Source organism: Gadus morhua, chromosome 15, assembly GCF_902167405.1.
Source record: "Gadus morhua chromosome 15, gadMor3.0, whole genome shotgun sequence".
Classification (NCBI taxonomy): Eukaryota; Metazoa; Chordata; class Actinopteri; order Gadiformes; family Gadidae; genus Gadus; species Gadus morhua.
This window is the reverse complement of record NC_044062.1, coordinates 2,550,033-2,567,821: the sequence shown is the minus strand read 5'-3', so window position 1 is coordinate 2,567,821 and position 17,789 is coordinate 2,550,033. Positions and strand designations below refer to the sequence as shown.

The 17,789-nt window shown below is 45.4% G+C and overlaps 2 long non-coding RNA genes, 1 other non-coding gene and 2 pseudogenes across 3 annotated transcripts in view; 4 read left to right on the top strand and 1 right to left on the bottom strand.

The window, feature by feature from the left end:
• Nucleotides 1-3,838: 3,838 nt before the first annotated feature.
• On the top strand, nt 3,839-4,003 carry LOC115560537 (U1 spliceosomal RNA). Its single transcript, XR_003979775.1, has one exon. It is a non-coding gene; the product is annotated as a U1 spliceosomal RNA (small nuclear RNA).
• Nucleotides 4,004-4,398: 395 nt separating this feature from the next.
• Nucleotides 4,399-17,789, top strand: part of LOC115560182 (uncharacterized) — a 33,635-nt gene continuing 20,244 nt past the window's right edge. The window contains exons 1-2 of the long non-coding RNA XR_003979703.1: nt 4,399-4,557; nt 6,491-6,518. This is a non-coding gene — a long non-coding RNA (uncharacterized LOC115560182). The remainder of the gene's footprint in view (nt 4,558-6,490; nt 6,519-17,789) is intronic.
• On the bottom strand, nt 6,350-8,495 carry LOC115560173 (uncharacterized). The gene is made up of 3 exons (XR_003979692.1): nt 8,413-8,495; nt 7,256-7,828; nt 6,350-7,155 (listed from the first exon to the last, which is right to left on the bottom strand). It is a non-coding gene; the product is annotated as an uncharacterized LOC115560173 (long non-coding RNA).
• On the top strand, nt 11,461-11,636 carry LOC115560547 (uncharacterized; annotated as a pseudogene).
• On the top strand, nt 13,967-14,104 carry LOC115560539 (uncharacterized; annotated as a pseudogene).

The window sequence follows — 17,789 nt, the reverse complement described above, 5'->3', positions numbered from 1 at the left end:
CAGCAACAGTCAAAAACGATGTAACGTAATGTTCAGATCACTTGCTAGCATTTCAAAAGGGCATAATAATTGTAGTGTAGAGAATTATGACTTTCCAATGATATTTGAAGTGCAACGGAAACTGATATTAAAGCCTACCTACAGGTACACTTTGGAAATGACCAATTCAAAGCCACAAAAGTAGATAGGATGTTGAAGTTGAGGCCCGATGCAGGCCCAACAGTTTTCATCCATCGCCCTAAACCGAAGAGGAGGAAACCCCCTTCTGTGAGGGTGCTTCCGGAACCAAGTGCAACGGACCACCCATATTGCGCCAAATTAAACTTCGGTATGATCCATCCAGCTTACAATATTCCCCATTTCATGTAATTCTAGGATAGAGTACACTCCTAATGAGATTACATAATTCATATTTGCACATTCAGTTTAAAAAACAACCAGAAGGCAGGGATTCTCTGAGGATTTGCACACAATGTAGATAATCGACACATTTCTACCCAATTAACAATTGCCGGTAGATCCATTTATTAATTGTATTGGTTTCTGATTGTGGCAGATGATTTAATTCACATTACAGAAATGTTTTGCTTTAATTCATTTTCTTACATTGGAGATGACAGTAGTTGCAAATGCAAAGGCAAAATACATATAACATCAACATTGCCTTGTAATTGTTACAGAGATTGAGGGAGAAATTTAGGTGGATTTCAAGAGCGTTGAAAAGGACATCACAGGAGACAGAGAGAGCAATCAAGAGGCCACATTGCCAGTGGCGGGTGATCCAGGGGCAGGTGATCCAGGGGCGGGTGATCCAGGGGCGGGTGATCCAGGGGCGGGTGATCCAGTGGCGGGTGATCCAGTGGCGGGTGATCCAGGGATTTGTGTGCCGAGGGCCAGTCAGTCAGGGGTCAACAGTGAAGGAATAACTTTTGCCAGGGCCAGCTGCTCCAGGGACCAGACTGCCAGGGACTGATGGGGCGACTGTGGAGGACCTAATAAGAAGGAGAGCAGAGAGGGCTATTGCAAAACAAAAAAGAATCAATTTGGCACTAAGAAAGAGAATCAATTTGGCACTAAGAAAGAGAAACAATTCAGTCAACAAGAAGTTAAAACGAAAAAGCCATATAGGTTAAATTCACCGCCCATCATAATCAGCATTGTTGAATCGGCGGCATCTGTAGGGCTTCATGTGCTGAACATCACCCTTTCCAGGATATAATTAAACAAACAGTTATTTCTACTAGCTATCGCATCATAAAACCCGTCCTTAAATCAACCTAAATTATCCTAGTAATCCAACATAAATAACTAACTAAATAAAAGTTAGATTCACTAGTACTGAACTTTGTAATTGTTGGTGTAGATACCATCACATGGTGCAGTCGAGCTAACAAACTAGCAGGCAATCGGTCGTCTACCAAGATAAAAAATATATATAATTACGCTGTGCATATACAAATAAATATCAATATATGCATCATAAAGGTCCTGATACAATATAGACAGTTGACAATTCAAAAGAGGTAGCTATTAATCAATTTACCCCTGGAGATACCTTCACAGATGGTGAAGTTGAGCTAACAAACTAGCAAGCAATCGGTCGTCTACCAAGATGAATATATATATAATTACGCTGTGCATTTACAAATAAAGATCAGTATATGCATCATAAAGGGCCTCTGATACAATATAGACAGTTGACAATTCAAAAGAGGTAGCTATTTAATCAATTTACCTCAGAAGTTACTCGGCGGCCAGCAATGGAAATGAACGGTCTCCTACGCCGTAAAATGGTTGTTTGGAACTATTCGAGGCTCCATACCCCGGAAGTAGGCGCTACAACCGAGTCCAATGGAAGTGTCGCAACTCTCTCTCTCTATAGCTCTGACTCCACCCATTCCAAGTACCTGGACGCGCAATCATGCACGAGCGCGAACAGAGATGCGCGAGAGCGAGCCAGGCTAGCGTAGGTTTTCGTTTAACAACATGGCACTACATTCAGCTGTAAGTTGCACCCAGTACCACGGGAAGTAGGGGTTTTGGGGGTGCTGCAACACCCCCTGTCCGAGGCCCTGTCTTATCACAGAAAACGATCATTTCTAAAAAACTCCGGCCAAAGTGGAGATTTCTGAAAACGCCGGTTATGTGTTGTCGTGTCAACGGGGAGAAACGGGATTTTAGGTTCTGAAGCGTCACATTATGCACCAGGAAATGCTTAACGTCATGTGAGCGCCCGCTGTACCGTATTGGTCCGAATATAAACACAAACCCCAATGTAAAACGACCTATATTTGGAAAAAAGATTTGAAGACCAGATCTTGTTTTTATGAATAAATTGTATTCATTGAAATAATATACGAAAATAAAAAGGCATAGAATAAAACACTGCATTGCCACTAAACAGTAGTGAAAATAGGCCGTACTGATGTGTACACCAAAGACTATTCCTGACACTCCTCTGCCCCGCTGTGTTCGCTCTGGCTGTGGTCGCTCCGAACTGTTTCGGCCCGTGGCAAAGCGAGTCATCCTCGCTGCTGTCCAAGGCATTTTGAGACGCAGCATTTATTTAATGCTCATATGACCTAGTGCTGAAAAAAGGTTATATGAAAAAGTGTGAGGGTAGCGGTGGTGCGCTAAACTTGTTCTGTGAGCAGCTGGATGTGAACCATGGTGTGAAGGAAGTGAACACAACGATCGATTTTCAACTGTGCGCGCATGCACTGGTGTAATTGAGCTGCGCTGCTATATATCTTTTTTTATCAATGTAACGAGTTGCGAGTCTAGTGCAGGCTGAGTTTTTTTTTTCCAGCACCCCCTGCTGAGAATGCGTTCTCGCGGCTATGGTTGCACCATATGTTATAAACATTAAACGGTCACATAAATCATTACTATTTTTAGAAAATGTATGTTTGTTTCATAGAATTGTATTGGAAGTCCTGGTTTTCACTAGGGTTGCTGCGGTGTGGACATTTTCACAACGAGTAATACACTCGTCTCAACACCGGTACTACCGAGTATAAACGGTATAAACTTTGAGACTAGGTCAACCGCCACACAAGCATCGGTTTTTAGACCCTTCTCGTCCTTCAGTGGCCGCCAACGTTCGAAAGCAGCGCCTAGGATTATTCTTGATTTCAGTTTTTCTCTTTCAGCGTTTTTACTATCAATTACTCTCTGAAAAAGAGTTTTCCTTCTCTTTGCTGGTGGTGGTGGTGGTGGTGGTGGTGGGGATGGTGGCGTCTTGTCTGCCATGGAAATTGTCTTCTACTGCTAGGTCCAAATGTGGATTAACTAGTTCAAGCAGCTACCGCAGGATAACAACAAACAGGAGCTTGCTCTGGGTCACGAGCTCTGGGTCACGAGTACTGCATGAAGGGGTCGCGCGCAGGGCGCGGGAGTGCAGTACGACCGTTGATTGACGTACTTACTGTCCAATGCAACGAGGTGGCAATCCAAATGATTGGCTGGAGTTTTTCGAGCCCTGCCCGTTCCACAGATGATTGACTTGTTTAATTTTCATGTCAGTACTTCTAACTCAGTGGCTGTAAGCGGGTTATGATAAGGATTTCAAGTAATTTTGCAAAAATGCCCAAAAAAGCGAATTCCGTACCCAACCTTTAAGAAAGAAAAAAGGATTCTTTCTGTGGCGTTTCGATAACTCGGATCTCCAGGTTTCCTTTCGTTATGCTTCCATCACGCTGATTTCAGATTCGCCTGTCATCGTGTGACCGGTGGTCTACAGTGTTTATTAAAGTCTAGACATCTCCGAATGCTTTGCAACCGTTCTCCACGGGAACACGCGTGGGCATCGTTCAGCCCACCGGAACGTGTTCAACTCATACTTACCTGGCAAGGGAGATACCATAATCAAGAAGGTGGTTCACCCATAGCTAGGCTCAGCCATTGCACTGAGGCTGTTGCTGACACGTGCGAATTCCCCAAATGTAGGAATCTCGATTGCATAATTTCTGGTAGTGGGGGACTGCGTTCGCGCTCTCCCCTGGTCGTGTTGTTCTAAAGAAATAATAGCTCTGAATGATACCACCCTGAGCACGCCCGATCTCGTCTGATCTCGGAGGCTAAGCAGGGTCCGGCCTGGTTTGTACTTGGATGGGTGACCCCCTGGGAATGGCTGATGACCCCCCAAAGTCCCTATCCCTCAACCCAGGGATCGCTCATAAAGGATCGAGAATCAAAACGGACGGCTCCATGTGGTGGCCACCGGTGGGAGGTTTTATTTCCAGAAATATTATGTGCAAGGCCTAGATTATCAAAATCCGTTAGTCTGCTGAATGTTTTGTTTATTATTTTCATACTTTGAGTTGATGTAGCTGATGAGATTCATATTATCAAGTGGAAAAGTGTTTAATTGTTACATTTTTGGGCTGAATTAAGAAAAATAATAAGAATGTATTCAGTGCACTCACATTGTCTGGATGACAGAGCCATTCACAGAACTCATTATTTTGACCACACAGGGAGTGCAGCCAGCTAAGTGGGGGTGTATTCACACCTCTGGTTGCGGGAGAGAAGACACAAGGACTTCTAATTTCTTTGGTGTGTTTTTTCTTTCCACTACCCCACCCCTTGTGAAAGCCAAGCACACAGAGACTCAAATTCTTTTACAACTTTTATTTTTCACCCAGAATGGGTTTCATTGAAAAGGCAATGCATATAAAACACAAGTAAACAAGATCTGTTTAATTAAAAGCTCGCCCACCACAACAAGGTACAGATCTACAGGCGAGAACACGAGAGCATGAGACGAGAGACAAACATGTACTACCATTTGCAAACATTTAGTTAAACATGGAGCTGACAGACATGCACGCATCAAAAGGAAAGGCACATATAAATAACATTAATAATAATGCAAAAATCTCAACAATTGAAGAACACACACTTGTACTTAAAGGGGTAGTTCGGAATTTTGGACATAGGGCCTGATTCCGAAGTGAGCATTGGTATTCTATATCACTGGAGACAGTTTTCAACACATTTCATTCAGTCCTTCTAGTTGCAGAGTTCGCTCGTGCTAGGCTAGCGCAAGTCAACGGGCAATGCTAACCTGCTAATAAAAACAGTCTTACCCACTCCACAGTACACCCGAGGTAAATCAATTATAACGACAGACTATACATCTAAATGTCTGTGTTGATAGAATAACGTTAGAAATAAAACTAACCATACATCGCATGAATCATCGAGGGACTACTTTCTCAGCAGAAGCGGAATTCTACTATGCGCTGGTTAGGTTTGTAACCGAATCACGACAGAAGAACGTAAACAGAGAAGCGTGGGACAGAAGCGCAATTGAACGACTAGGCAACATGATGGTTCAGTGTGCTTTTAGAAATTGTAGAAATAAACGGTACAGATGGGCACCACAAAGTTTCCACCAATTTCCAGTGCGAGATCCAGAAAGGACTCAACTGTGGCTTGTTGCTGCTGGCTTCAACATCAAAACACCGGCTCGTACATGTACGGTTCGTTGGATACAACAAATTCCTCATAATCGTCTTCAAAAGCAGATGCATCGCTAACTCCTCCAATCGTGGCCATATCTTGTTAATTTAATATGCTTGTAGAATTCCTTCGTTCACTGTACTCTGCGTTTGTAGCAATGACAGCGGCAGGTAACCTAGGTATCAGTCCGCCGCTGCCGTAGCCTACGTACAGAAATATAAACACTGCTGCTGAGACCCCGCAATTCCCTCAAAATAGAATGCAATGCAAGGTTGGTTTTATTTCTAACATTATTCTATAAACAGACATTTAGATGTACAGTCTGTCGTTATAATTGATTTACCTCGGGTGTACTGTGGAGTGGGTAAGACTGTTTTTAATTGCAGGCTAGCATTGCCCGTTGACTTGCGCTAGCCTAGCACGAGCGAACTCTGCAACTAGAAGGACTGAATGAAATGTGTTGAAAACTGTCTCCAGTGATATAGAATACCAATGCTCACTTCGGAATCAGGCCCTATGTCCAAAATTCCGAACTACCCCTTTAAGATACAACTCAACAATTGGCTTGTACAGGCTAAAGTGCAATAATGAACATGATTTTCCAAAGACTCAGGTGACCAATCAACAAATAAAGGCTCAAGCTGTTCCTCCCTTTTGTGTTTTTTTGTGTTTTCTTTAGCAAACTTTTGTTAAAACTGAAGCAGACAAATACATACAAACATCACAAACACATGAAGCTGACAAAGACAAACAACATGCATGACAAAAACACAGATTATCTGAACATGAACAACCACTAAAGGATATGTAAACTGATTGTGTTAGATTGGAACTGATTAAGGTTAAAAAGATTGGCCTTGATATTGAAAATAGACCAGAATGGATACTACAAAGTTTTTTATAAGTTTTTTTGCATTTTTTTTAACGATATAAATAAATAGATAGTGCTTGCTGAAGCACTTTAATAACCCACACAAAGACAGAGACAAACACACACAAACAAGCCTCTTTCTCTCTCGTACAGATGGCACAGGAACAGTGGCATCACAGAGGTAAGTTATTCACACACACACACACACACACACACACACACACACACACACACACACACACACACACACACACACACACACACACACACACACACACACACACACACACACACACCTCCTTTCCAACTCTGCATCCACGACACTCTTAAAGAGTTCAAAGTTGTCATACACCACATTGTCGAAGCCAGGGGTAGTGGACTTCCTAGTGGATGGACAGTAGGAAAACATTTTCTGAATGCTTCCAGCCACTTTGTCCTTGAAAGGGTTGTACCTCTTCCACTGTCCACCACAGTTTGGCATGTGGCAAGCCCCACATGGCCTTGAGGACTTGTTAGGCATGAATGCCTTCACTGTTGGTGCAGGAGGGACAAAGCTCTGGCTGCAGGATGTCCCACGAAACAGGACGGAGGGCACCTGTGGCTGTGCGGGGAAGGCCTGCAGTATGGGTGCTGCCGACACAGGGGGTGGGCCGTAGGTCAACGCAGCGGGTGGCCTCGGCTGGAGGTGGGTGGGCGCAGAAGGCCTCGGCAGAATGGGGGTGAGCGCAGCAGGCTTCGGCCGGGTGGAGGACGACAACCCAGTGGGCTGAACGGGTCGGTTCGCGGGAGTCACAGGCTGTGGCTCATCAACAAATAATCTGGAAACATAAAATACACATGTGATCAGTATTGATATGACGTGTGTGCTATTTGCTTTCCACAGCCAACAGGTGAAACAAAGTGCTTATGACAACTTACCTCCGCTTCTCACCACGTCTCTTTCCAGCCTCGTGATGGATGAGCCGGTACTGGACCTGAGGCCGGTCTGGCGGAGGGAGGGATGTTGGCAGCGCAGGAGCCCCCGGGAACGGTGCGTCCGACAGCACTTTCAGGTGAGGAGTCACCTTGTGGCCGAAGGAGCAGTCGCTCCTTCTGCCACTTCAGCAGCTCGTTCTGCTCTCCCTGCTGGCAGTACTGGAACAGCAGCCACACCAGCCAGCCGACATCATTCTCCACAAGCCACCTGAAGGTCTGACCGGCGTACTACCCAAACGTGATGACCAGCTGACCTTTCCACAGCTCAGCCCCCGACCTCTTGGCAGCCGCCTCTGCTGTCTTGAGATCCAGCCATTTAGGGTCAACAACAGTGCTGCTGCGGGCCTCTGCCACAGACCTTGCTGCCTCTGTACAGTACAGCCTGGCCTCTCCTTGCCGGTACAAAATGATGTTGGGGTACTGGTGTAGCTGTTGATGGCTGACCAGCGATGGTTTAGTGGCCAAGCTCTTCCCGCAGACATCACAGGTAAAGGTCTCCCTGGCGATGGCATGGATCTGGAATAACACTACTGTTTACCAGGTATGCAGCGCATCCCATGCAACAAGAGATTAACACGGTCGCCAAATTGCTTTATGTTACACTTACTCTCGCATCAGCTGTTGTCTAAACAGTCACATTTACCCAAATCAACACATATCCACATCAAATTGTCCAAGAAAACGTTGATTGTCGCCGAAAAGCAACAAGTTTGCAGGTATGCGACGTATGCCCTTACTCATTGTAAACAGTGTCGTTAGCCGCGCCTAGCTATCGTTACAAAACACACATTAATCAGTTTATTATTTCAACGACCCCTGGGTACATATAGTCATGCCATACACCGTTGGAAAGCTTAGATTACCACGATTAAAAGGAGACCACCCACGAGTAATATGGTTGCTCGCAGACAAAACGGCGATAGGTTGACTGAAGTCTACCCAGCAGCTAAAAACGCACCCTCTACGTCTTCCCTTTATACACAACGACCGTGTTATGACACGAAATCTTTTCTCTTTCTACAAAATCGCAACAGCTTAATACAAACCTTAAAAAAAGGTCTAATTATTAACTAGCAAACGGTGAAGGGGATACAATTTACCTGAGTGAAACCACGTGCTGTAAGCTATTTTCTTTTTCAACTCGAGCTCATTGGCTGCAATAGAGTTCCGGGTGTTGACGTTGTTGGGGCGGGGAAATCGTGGGCACCACCATTTTGGCAGTATTCGATAGTATTGTTGGTTTATTTATTTTTTAACATTTTTTTGGTGAAGCACTGCTTCACCTGTAGTCTTATAGAAGCCTCCACTGCTCCAAACTCTATTTGTGAAACATGCAGACGGCCTAGTGACACTGCCAGCAGGCAGCAGCAAAGAGATGTAGCGACCTCGGTTTATTTCTTCAGCTTTCACACACACAAACACGCACACAGGGTGCTTGGTCATTCTTTTGTTTTTTTTTTCGTTGTCTGTTAAACCGCCACGTGGAGCGACGTGTCTGGGAACCTCGCCTCTTGGTCTGAGCATGTGTGGCCATCGCTTCTCGGCCTTTTGGCTAAGACAGTGATCCCCTCCGTTGTCTGTCTATATATTGCCTATTTAGTGGCAAATATATAGCAGGTTAGGAGGATATTGCACCATCTTTTTGGTAAGTTGGGGTCAAATACCAGTTGCTGATACCCTTTACCAAGAAGATCATTGTCAAGTTCGTTTAAGGTAAGGGGATTTTATTGTTGCCTGTACTACCTTGTTTATTCACTGTTTTATTGCTTTTAACCTCTTAATTTTTTAAGAGTGTGGTGTCTCCATCATGTCGGTTAACCCTTCCGGCATGAGGAGGCACCACAGTGTACGTTTTAAGTTTAAGTCAATCAATGGAATTTTAATTCAGATGTCCCGGCTTGATTTTTCAAGGAAGCACATCCAAGGAATCCTGAAGTTTACCGGAAACGATTTGAATTGTATTCTGACTCTGCCCTTTAACAAAGGATTCGATGTTAGCTTCGCAGCCGCAACAACCCTCAAAGAATGTTGGACACGCTACGACACGGTAAAAGACCAGTTTTCAGCATTTGAAGTGGAGAGACTAAATGACGATTCCATTAAAACCGTAATCGTCAGGATGTTCAATGAAACTGTAAATGCTGATGATATTTGTATATGGCTGGCAAGATACTGCACTGTGAGGGCCCAGGCCACCAAGGTGAGAGATGAGGATGGCATCTGGAACTGTTCATGGAGGGTCCCCATACAACAATGGCGGGACCCACATGGCTTCCAGGGCCTGAAACATCTCCCATCCATGATGGCTCTTGGAGAGAACAGGGGCTACATTCACTACCAGGGACAGCCCAAGCTCTGCCACAAGTGTGGCGAGCAAGGGCACCTGGCGGAAGCGTGTACCAAGGTGTTGTGCGGCAAATGTAGAGAAATTGGACACTCTTTTGAAGAATGTACCAATGGCAGGAAGTGCAACCTCTGTGGAGACTCAAACCATCTCTTCAGAGATTGCCCGAAATCTTTTGCCAACAAAGTAAAACAAAATGCAAGGAAAGTGGCAGACGGGGGTGCACAAACAGTTGAAGACACCAGGCTGAAAAAAATTACTCTGATTGGGGGAGAGGGGGAGGGGCCTGAGGTTGCCCCACCTAGTGGTGAGGTGAAAGAGGGTGGTGGGGCCCAGGCAGCCGGTGGAGCGGAGATGGACTCCACTTCAGACTCTGACGAAACCGGGAGTCTCGAAACAGTCGGCCGGTCGGAAGAGTCTGAAGTGGAGTCCAGTGAAGCCTCCCTCCCAGGAGCCCAGCCTGGGAAGAGAGCAGTGTCGGAGATGTCCTTGGAAAATGACGGAGCCTCGGAGAAAAGGGGAAGAGCTGGCTCCTCAGACAGTTCATCTGTCGGGGAGCCCAGAGTCTTCCCGAACCACCCCCCCAACACTCTCTCCTTTTTACACATGGCACTGCAGTCAACCCCAAAGGACTCTGTTTTAAACCATGCTCGAGTCTGGGAGGGGAATGAAGGAGACTGAAGAACCCCAGACCGTTTTTAGTCTTTTGATCATAGAACACCAGTATCATTTAACTTGTCACAATTTTACGCTGTTATTAAGAAGTTTTTTAAAACATTTTAACCTTGAATACGAGGATTTAGATGTTTTAACAAACTATCGTTCTATAATCACGGGGTTGCAGGAGCGGGAACCAAAGAGTCCAGTGCGCGGGCAAACATACGGAGAGCCAACAACAGTAAGGCACAATGTGAACCATCATGCCCTCTCCAACAGACTCCGGGACCTGTCATGGATGGCAGCTCACGAGATCCTCCCAGTCAGGGCCGTCATGCACTCCCGGGGGATGGCTGCATCCCCAACCTGCCCTCGGCTAGGTTCTGGCGCACCTGAGTCGGTGAGGCACCTGTTCTGGGAGTGCAGCGCTGCTGGAGACCAGTGGGCAACGGCCGGCTCCCTGCAATTCCCGTACTTTCCAGCAGGGGAGGCCCTGACAGCCCAAATGGGGCTGTATGGGTGAGCCAAAAGAGTCAGCTACCACCAGACTTTCCCAAGCAATGGCTCACCCTAGCCGCCATAAAATACTCCATATGGGCCTCCAGAAACCTGCTGGTAAGAAAGCACATGCAGATCCCCCCCGTGGCTGTGATCCGGAAGGCCGCAGCAATGGCCCAAGTGGCCGGTGCTGCAGGCGGCAGGCCTAGGACACGGCCACAAAGAAGAATCGCCTCTGTGCCCATTCGGACGAGGGAGTCGGAGCCACACGCGGAAAGGTCGAGGCAGCGGCGGCCTGGCTCTCCGGGAGAGGCAGGTGGGAAGGAGCAGAGAGGGGAGGAGATCCTCTGAGCCACAGGTCCCGAGAGACCAATGCTGTTGGAGAGAGCAGGATGGGCCGTTTTTATTTTTTTAATTGGGCTTCCTCCCGTCCCTGCACAGCTGTTTTTTGAACCATGTTTTTTAAGCATCACAATGATTTTATAAAACAACAACGTATCCATGTGTTTAATTATATTTATATACCTTTTATTCACAATGTGATGGTTTTATACTTGTTTAATTGAAATGTTTTTAAGTGTGTATGCAAATGTGTAAAACAATGACCTGTAGAATGTGATAAGAAAGTTAAATGTAGTAACTTGTGTCAATACATTTTTTTCAAATGAAAAATCTGTTCTTATCAGTTTAATATCTGATACGTCCCCTACCCGGGGGCCATATATTAAATTGATTTTTGGAACTGGGAGATGGAAAAGGCGCTTGCTCCGTCCACTCCACGCATCGTCCTGGTATTGCAGTACCTCCAGGACCGGTGCAACCCTCTCTCACTGTGAAAAACAAAACTAAACTCCTCCTGAGAGTACACCCGTCCGCCTGTGGGCAATAAAGTGTCATTTACAATTCATAAACGCACTGTTTAAAATTATTCCAACGATATTCTGTTGTTTAAGAAAGAAAAAAGGATTCTTTCTGTGGCGTGTCGATAACTCGGATCTCCAGGTTTCCTTTCGTTATGCTTCCATCTCGCTGATTTCAGATTCGCCTGTCATCGTGTGACCGGTGGTCTACAGTGTTTATTAAAGTCTAGACATCTCCGAATGCTTTGCAACCGTTCTCCACGGGAACACGCGTGGGCATCGTTCAGCCCACCTGAACGTGTTCAACTCATACTTACCTGGCAAGGGAGATACCATGATCAAGAAGGTGGTTCACCCACAAGTCTGTAGTCGAGCGTTGTATGGGACACAGTGAATTGCGGACAGAACAAGCAGTCTAACTAAGCCGGCTATGGCTTCATCAAGTCCTCCGGCAGTTGCCATGGCCATCCAACAGAATCGAAGGAATGCAGTGAGATTCAACCTCCTAGAAGACCTCGAAATGGACCGGCTTCAGTTCAGTCGACAAATTCTCCAGAAAGACCTTCAGTTTTCGACCAACGAACTGGATTACGTTTTTGCCTTCCCGGGTAAGAAGATATATGAAGTTGTCTTTACAACAGTGCAGAACTTTGACCTTTGTATGCAACGATTTGATGAGAAGAAGAGATCAGCACCGAGCTTCAAGAAGATCACAATGATACCACTGGCAGAAAGAGATGTAAAGACAGTCCACGTGATTATCCTTTCTGAAAAAGTTAGAAATCAAGACGTGTGGACCTGGTTATCGAGGTTTTGCGATGTCACCAATGGAATGGAGGTTACGACATCGATGGAGTAAAAACAGGAACCAGACGCTTCCAGGTGCGTTTACGAAGGGATGAGGGAGCAGTCCAACACATCCCCAACACGATCCAGCTGGGAGCATTCCGTGGCTCTGCTTTCTACCCTGGCCAACCAAAGCAGTGCAGGAGGTGTGGAAGCCTGGACCATCTTGCGGCCTCCTGTCCAAGCAACAACTGCAAAAGGTGCAAAGCATCAGACCACAACACAGACCAGTGCACAACCCCACTAGAATGCAGCCTGTGTTCTTCAACCAGCCACAGATTCAGGGACTGTCCCAAAGCCTACTCCAACCGAGTGAAGCTCAACACTATCACCAACAACCTCCCGATGAACCAAGGTCTTAACGAGGACCAACCAATACACCAGGTGCTGCTCGTTCCCCAAGAACCGGATGCAGCCCCAGATAATGGACCAATATTGGACTGGGCTGCAGACCCCATACCGGATGATAATGTAGGGTCCACTGCCATCGACGCCACCCTTGCCCCAGCGATCGACCACCGGCCTGCACAGCAAGCGGAATCCACCCCCAGGCCAGAACAGGGCATCCAGCGAAGGAAATCTCCGACAACTCTCCAGGAAGCAGGTGACATGTTAGAATTCCTGCTGGCTAACCTTCCTGATATAACAGATCCCGAAATGCCCGCTGAGAGGGGGAACCTGCTGTTGGAAGCACTAGAAACTCCTCCGGCTATACCATTGTTTGAAAGCCCACCCGACCAATCAGCACATTCCAAGAAACGTCAGATGAATTCTTCATCATCAGGTGAGCCATCTCTCCTGATGATTCCCACGTATCCCGGAACAAAATGGTCATCGTCCCTTGGAAAAAAACCCTCCTTTCTCGAAGACGAGCAGGTGGAGGCCTTTACTGCTGTCACGCACATCAGGGAAACCCACAATCCGGAGCCTCTAGCTAGACCCAAACGACCAAAAAAGATCAGGAAAGACCAAATATAGCTTTTGCCCCCCGGGCATATATATTGTTATATATTGTTATATATATATATTGTTTAGAGTCCCCACGGAATCAGATGTCCTGTATGGGGTTATAAAGAGTGGTGACGGTAAGGGATGGGAAAGATGGTGGGCCTTGATTAATTGCACAAAAGAGTCGATGTGGAGGTGTCGTAACCGAATGGTGTACAAGAGCCTTTTGTTTTCAGCGGAATCAATCGTTAATTTGAGCATAACCTTGGTAAAGGATTATGTGTGGAGGGACAAGGAACGATATGGAATTGTGGTATGTAAGGAACTCTGGAAAATAGAGAACACTGAGTTATGTAGAATTTTGTGTTAACATTTGAATGCGTTGACCTTGCTGTAAAATGTAACTATTTTTGATTGTTAACCTTTGAATGTGTTTTGACCTTGAAACCATGTTGTAAAATGTAACTCTGTGCCTGACTTAAATAAACGCCTAAAAATTGAAAAATTGAAATTGGTTCACCCATAGCGAGGCTCAGCCATTGCACTGAGGCTGTTGCTGACCCGTGCGAATTCCCCAAATGTGGGAATCTCGATTGCATAATTTCTGGTAGTGGGGGACTGCGTTCGCGCTCTCCCCTGATCATGTTGTTCTAAAGAAATAATAGCTATGAATGGCTTCATCGTGCTATATTGTAGTCCATACCATGTTTTGCATCGCTACGTTTCTTCAAAAGATCACGCAAACGATGACGCCCAAGCAGTGTAATGCATTGCGTTCAAATATGGAACTCTGAGTCTGGAATAACGCATTCATTCATTCATTCATTCATTCATTCATTCATTCATTCATTCATTTCTTTCATTCATTATGGATCCAATCATTGTTTCTGTACAAGTCCCGTCTCTGGCCATGGTAGAACTCTCACTCCTTACGTGCTCCTCCTGTATAAATGCTAATATGGTCCCGACAATTCTTGGTTACGGCCATACCACCCTGAGCACGCCCGATCTCGTCTGATCCCGTTCAGGTGCGCAAGCAGGAAGTGAGCAGAGAGCAGAGAGCAGTCGAGTGTTTGTTGGGACCGCGTGTGCTTGTGAATCATAAGGTGCATTTGTGATAGTTTTATGTGTGATTCATTTCCCCTGCAGCCTGGCTGTTTGGGGGATTGTTTCATACTTTTTGTGATTGGATGGATACTTTGATAAATGACAAAATAGAAGGTAAGGCCACTTTGATTAATGCAGAACCCGAGATTGATTATGCTTTTAGTGATTGGATGGAAAAACTTGTGAATGAAAACATGGAAGTTAAGAACAGTTTGGCACATGTAGAACGGGAGAATGATTCTGGAAATATTGAAGCCAGCGAGAAAGGAATAACCCAGGAGATCAATTCCGTTATTAGGCCTATTGAGAAAGCAAGCATGGCGAATGGTAGGAGAGATAAAGAGAGACAGGGAGAAAGTGAGGGTGATTGTGGCTATAAAAAGGAGCTGACATTGATTGTAGAGCCCGTCGGTGAAGATTACATTACCATGATGGAACTGTTGCGGGGAATCAAGGAAAAGTGTGGGATTGTTCTGGCATGCAGGGTCAAAAGTAAGAACATTTACGAGATCACCATGCAGGAGGGAAAGGGCAAGACAAGGTTATTAGATGGCTTCAAAATCAAAAACACTCGGGTGACTGCCAAGGAAGTTCGCAGCAATGAAATTGTTGTTTCATTTCTAAACTTGCCATCTTATATCACTGATGCTGAAATTAGGCAGAAACTCTCAACGTGGGGCGTGAGGGCGATTTCGCCCATCAAAAGAAGGAAATGGCCTGGGACAGACGTGGTGGACGGGACAAGGTTCTGTAAAGTACAATTTACTGAACTTGTACAGTCGCTGCCCTACTCAGCAAAGTTCGAGACACTAGACGGAGGGGAGTACTTCCGTGTAATTCATGACAGGCAGGTGAAGGTCTGCAGGCTGTGCATCCAGCCAGGACATATTTTGAGAGAATGCCCAGACTTCACCTGTTATAAATGCAAGCGCCAGGGACACTATGCTAGGGAGTGTGACTTGCAGGGGGGGAGGCGCGGAGAGGAGAGGACGGTGGACGCGGAGCCAGCCGGCGGCGACGAGCGCGTTTCCCGGTCCGAGGGGGATCAACGACAGCAGGACGAGGACACCGGAGCTGCCAGCGGGGGTGAAATTACCCCTTCCACCATAGGCAGCAGTGCGGATGGAGTGTCCGGTGAGACGGGTCGCATGACGGGAGGAGCATCCGGGCAAAGTATGGAGGAAGGTGCTAGAAAAGCGCCCAAAACTCCCTCAGCCCGGGCGAGTGAACGAAGAGGCGACCGACCAGGAGAGGTGGAGGTCCCGGATTGCAGTGAGGCTCCAAGGGACGGCGGGGCTGCTGCTGCGACTGCTTCACCTAAGGAGCCAGACGATTCGAGCATGGAGGTGGTGGAGACAAGAACATCGGAGGAAGGAGAGTCGATGGACTACGATGCGGTGAAAGCCAGCAGGAAGAGAATGATCAAAAAGAGGGACAAAAGGGAGCCAAAAGAGCGGAAGGTATGAACAATCGAGCATCTCTGGAAAGCTGTGTTTTTCTTTTCACCATTACTATGGTCATAATAACATCCTTAAATGCAAACGGCCTGAGGAACATGATCAAAATAGAAAGAACGATTGAACTCTGTAAATCTGACATACTGTGCCTTCAAGAAACGCATTGGGATAATGAACTTGTGGAAACCCTTGGAAAGATTTGGAAAGGGCCCATATTTATAGACAATGGGAGTGCGAAGGCATGTGGAGTGGCAATCCTTGTCAGAGAGAGGTCTGTTAGTGGTGTCAAGCAAACCTTTTGTGGAGGGAATGGACGTGTGATAGCGATAGAATTTGTCCACAATAAAAACACATACAAATTAATCAATATCTATGCACCAAACGTGGAGGAACTGAGAAAGGTTTTTTTTGAGGACTTGGAGGTTCTGTGCACGGGAGATTGTATGATGGTTGGTGACTATAATGTAAAATTATCAAGACTAGATTATTCAAATAATGTAAAATACAGGTATGATGGGTCAAGGAACTTTTTGAAAAGCATGATGGCAGAACACAAAATGGTGGACGTATGGAGGGAGGAAAATGCAGAACGAAAAGTGTTTTCGCGGAGGCAGGTGGTTATGGGGACCCTTAGACAGAGTAGAATAGACCTCGTCCTAGTTAAGGAAAACATTGTTAGCCAAATAAAAGAGGTGAAATATACTTTTACCACTCTTAGTGATCATGCAATCCTGTCGCTGAGGTTAAGGGACGCATGTATAAGGAATGTAGGTGGAGGAATGTGGTGCCTAAACAACAGCTTATTAAGAGAGGATTCATATAAAGAGATGATAGCAAAATGTATCAAAGAAGAAATGGAGAACAGATTAAACAAAGATAATATTTGTATTTGGTGGGAAAATTTGAAAGAAAAAGTTAAAAAGAAAAGCATATACTATGCCAAGCAATTGAACTTTAGAATGGATCAGGTAGAGAAAGAGATACAAAATAAATTAAACGAAGAAGCAGGGAAAGCAGACAAAGATGGAAATTATAATATACAAAATTATATGAACTTGAGAAGGCAACTAAAAGTTTTTGAGAAGAATAAATGTGATGGGGCGATAGTAAGGAGTAGAGTACAGTATGCTGTAGAGGGGGAAAGGTGCACAGCGTACTTTCTAAACCTGGAAAAAAATAAACAGGAAAATAATTATATAAACGAACTACAGAATGAAAATGGGGAGAAGGTAAATGATCTGGTTAGCATCTTGAATACAGTGGAAGGCTTCTATAAAAACTTATATAAAAAAGGGAATACAGAAAAAGTATGTATTGATGAGGTCTTGAGTGGTGTGGATGCAAGGATATCAGCAGACGAGCAAGACATGTGTGACAGAGGCATTACGGTAGAAGAAATACAAATAGCAATTAAAAATGCAAAAAACAATAAAAGCCCTGGTTCAGATGGCCTTAGCAGTGAATTCTACAAAGAGTTTGCTGATGTGTTGGCACCCATACTGCTAATGGTATATCAAAGCATGGAGGAGGGACAAATGGTTCCAGAATCCATGGCTACTGGGGTAATCACAATATTATTTAAAAATAGGGGGAGTAGGTTGGAGTTAGGGAATTATAGGCCAATTAGTTTATTGAATAGTGACTATAAAATATTAACGAGGGTTTTAGCGTATAGGATTAAGAAGGTAATGGGAGGAATAATATCACCGACACAGGCATATAGTGTCGAAGGGAGAGACATAGCGGATATAATAGGGACA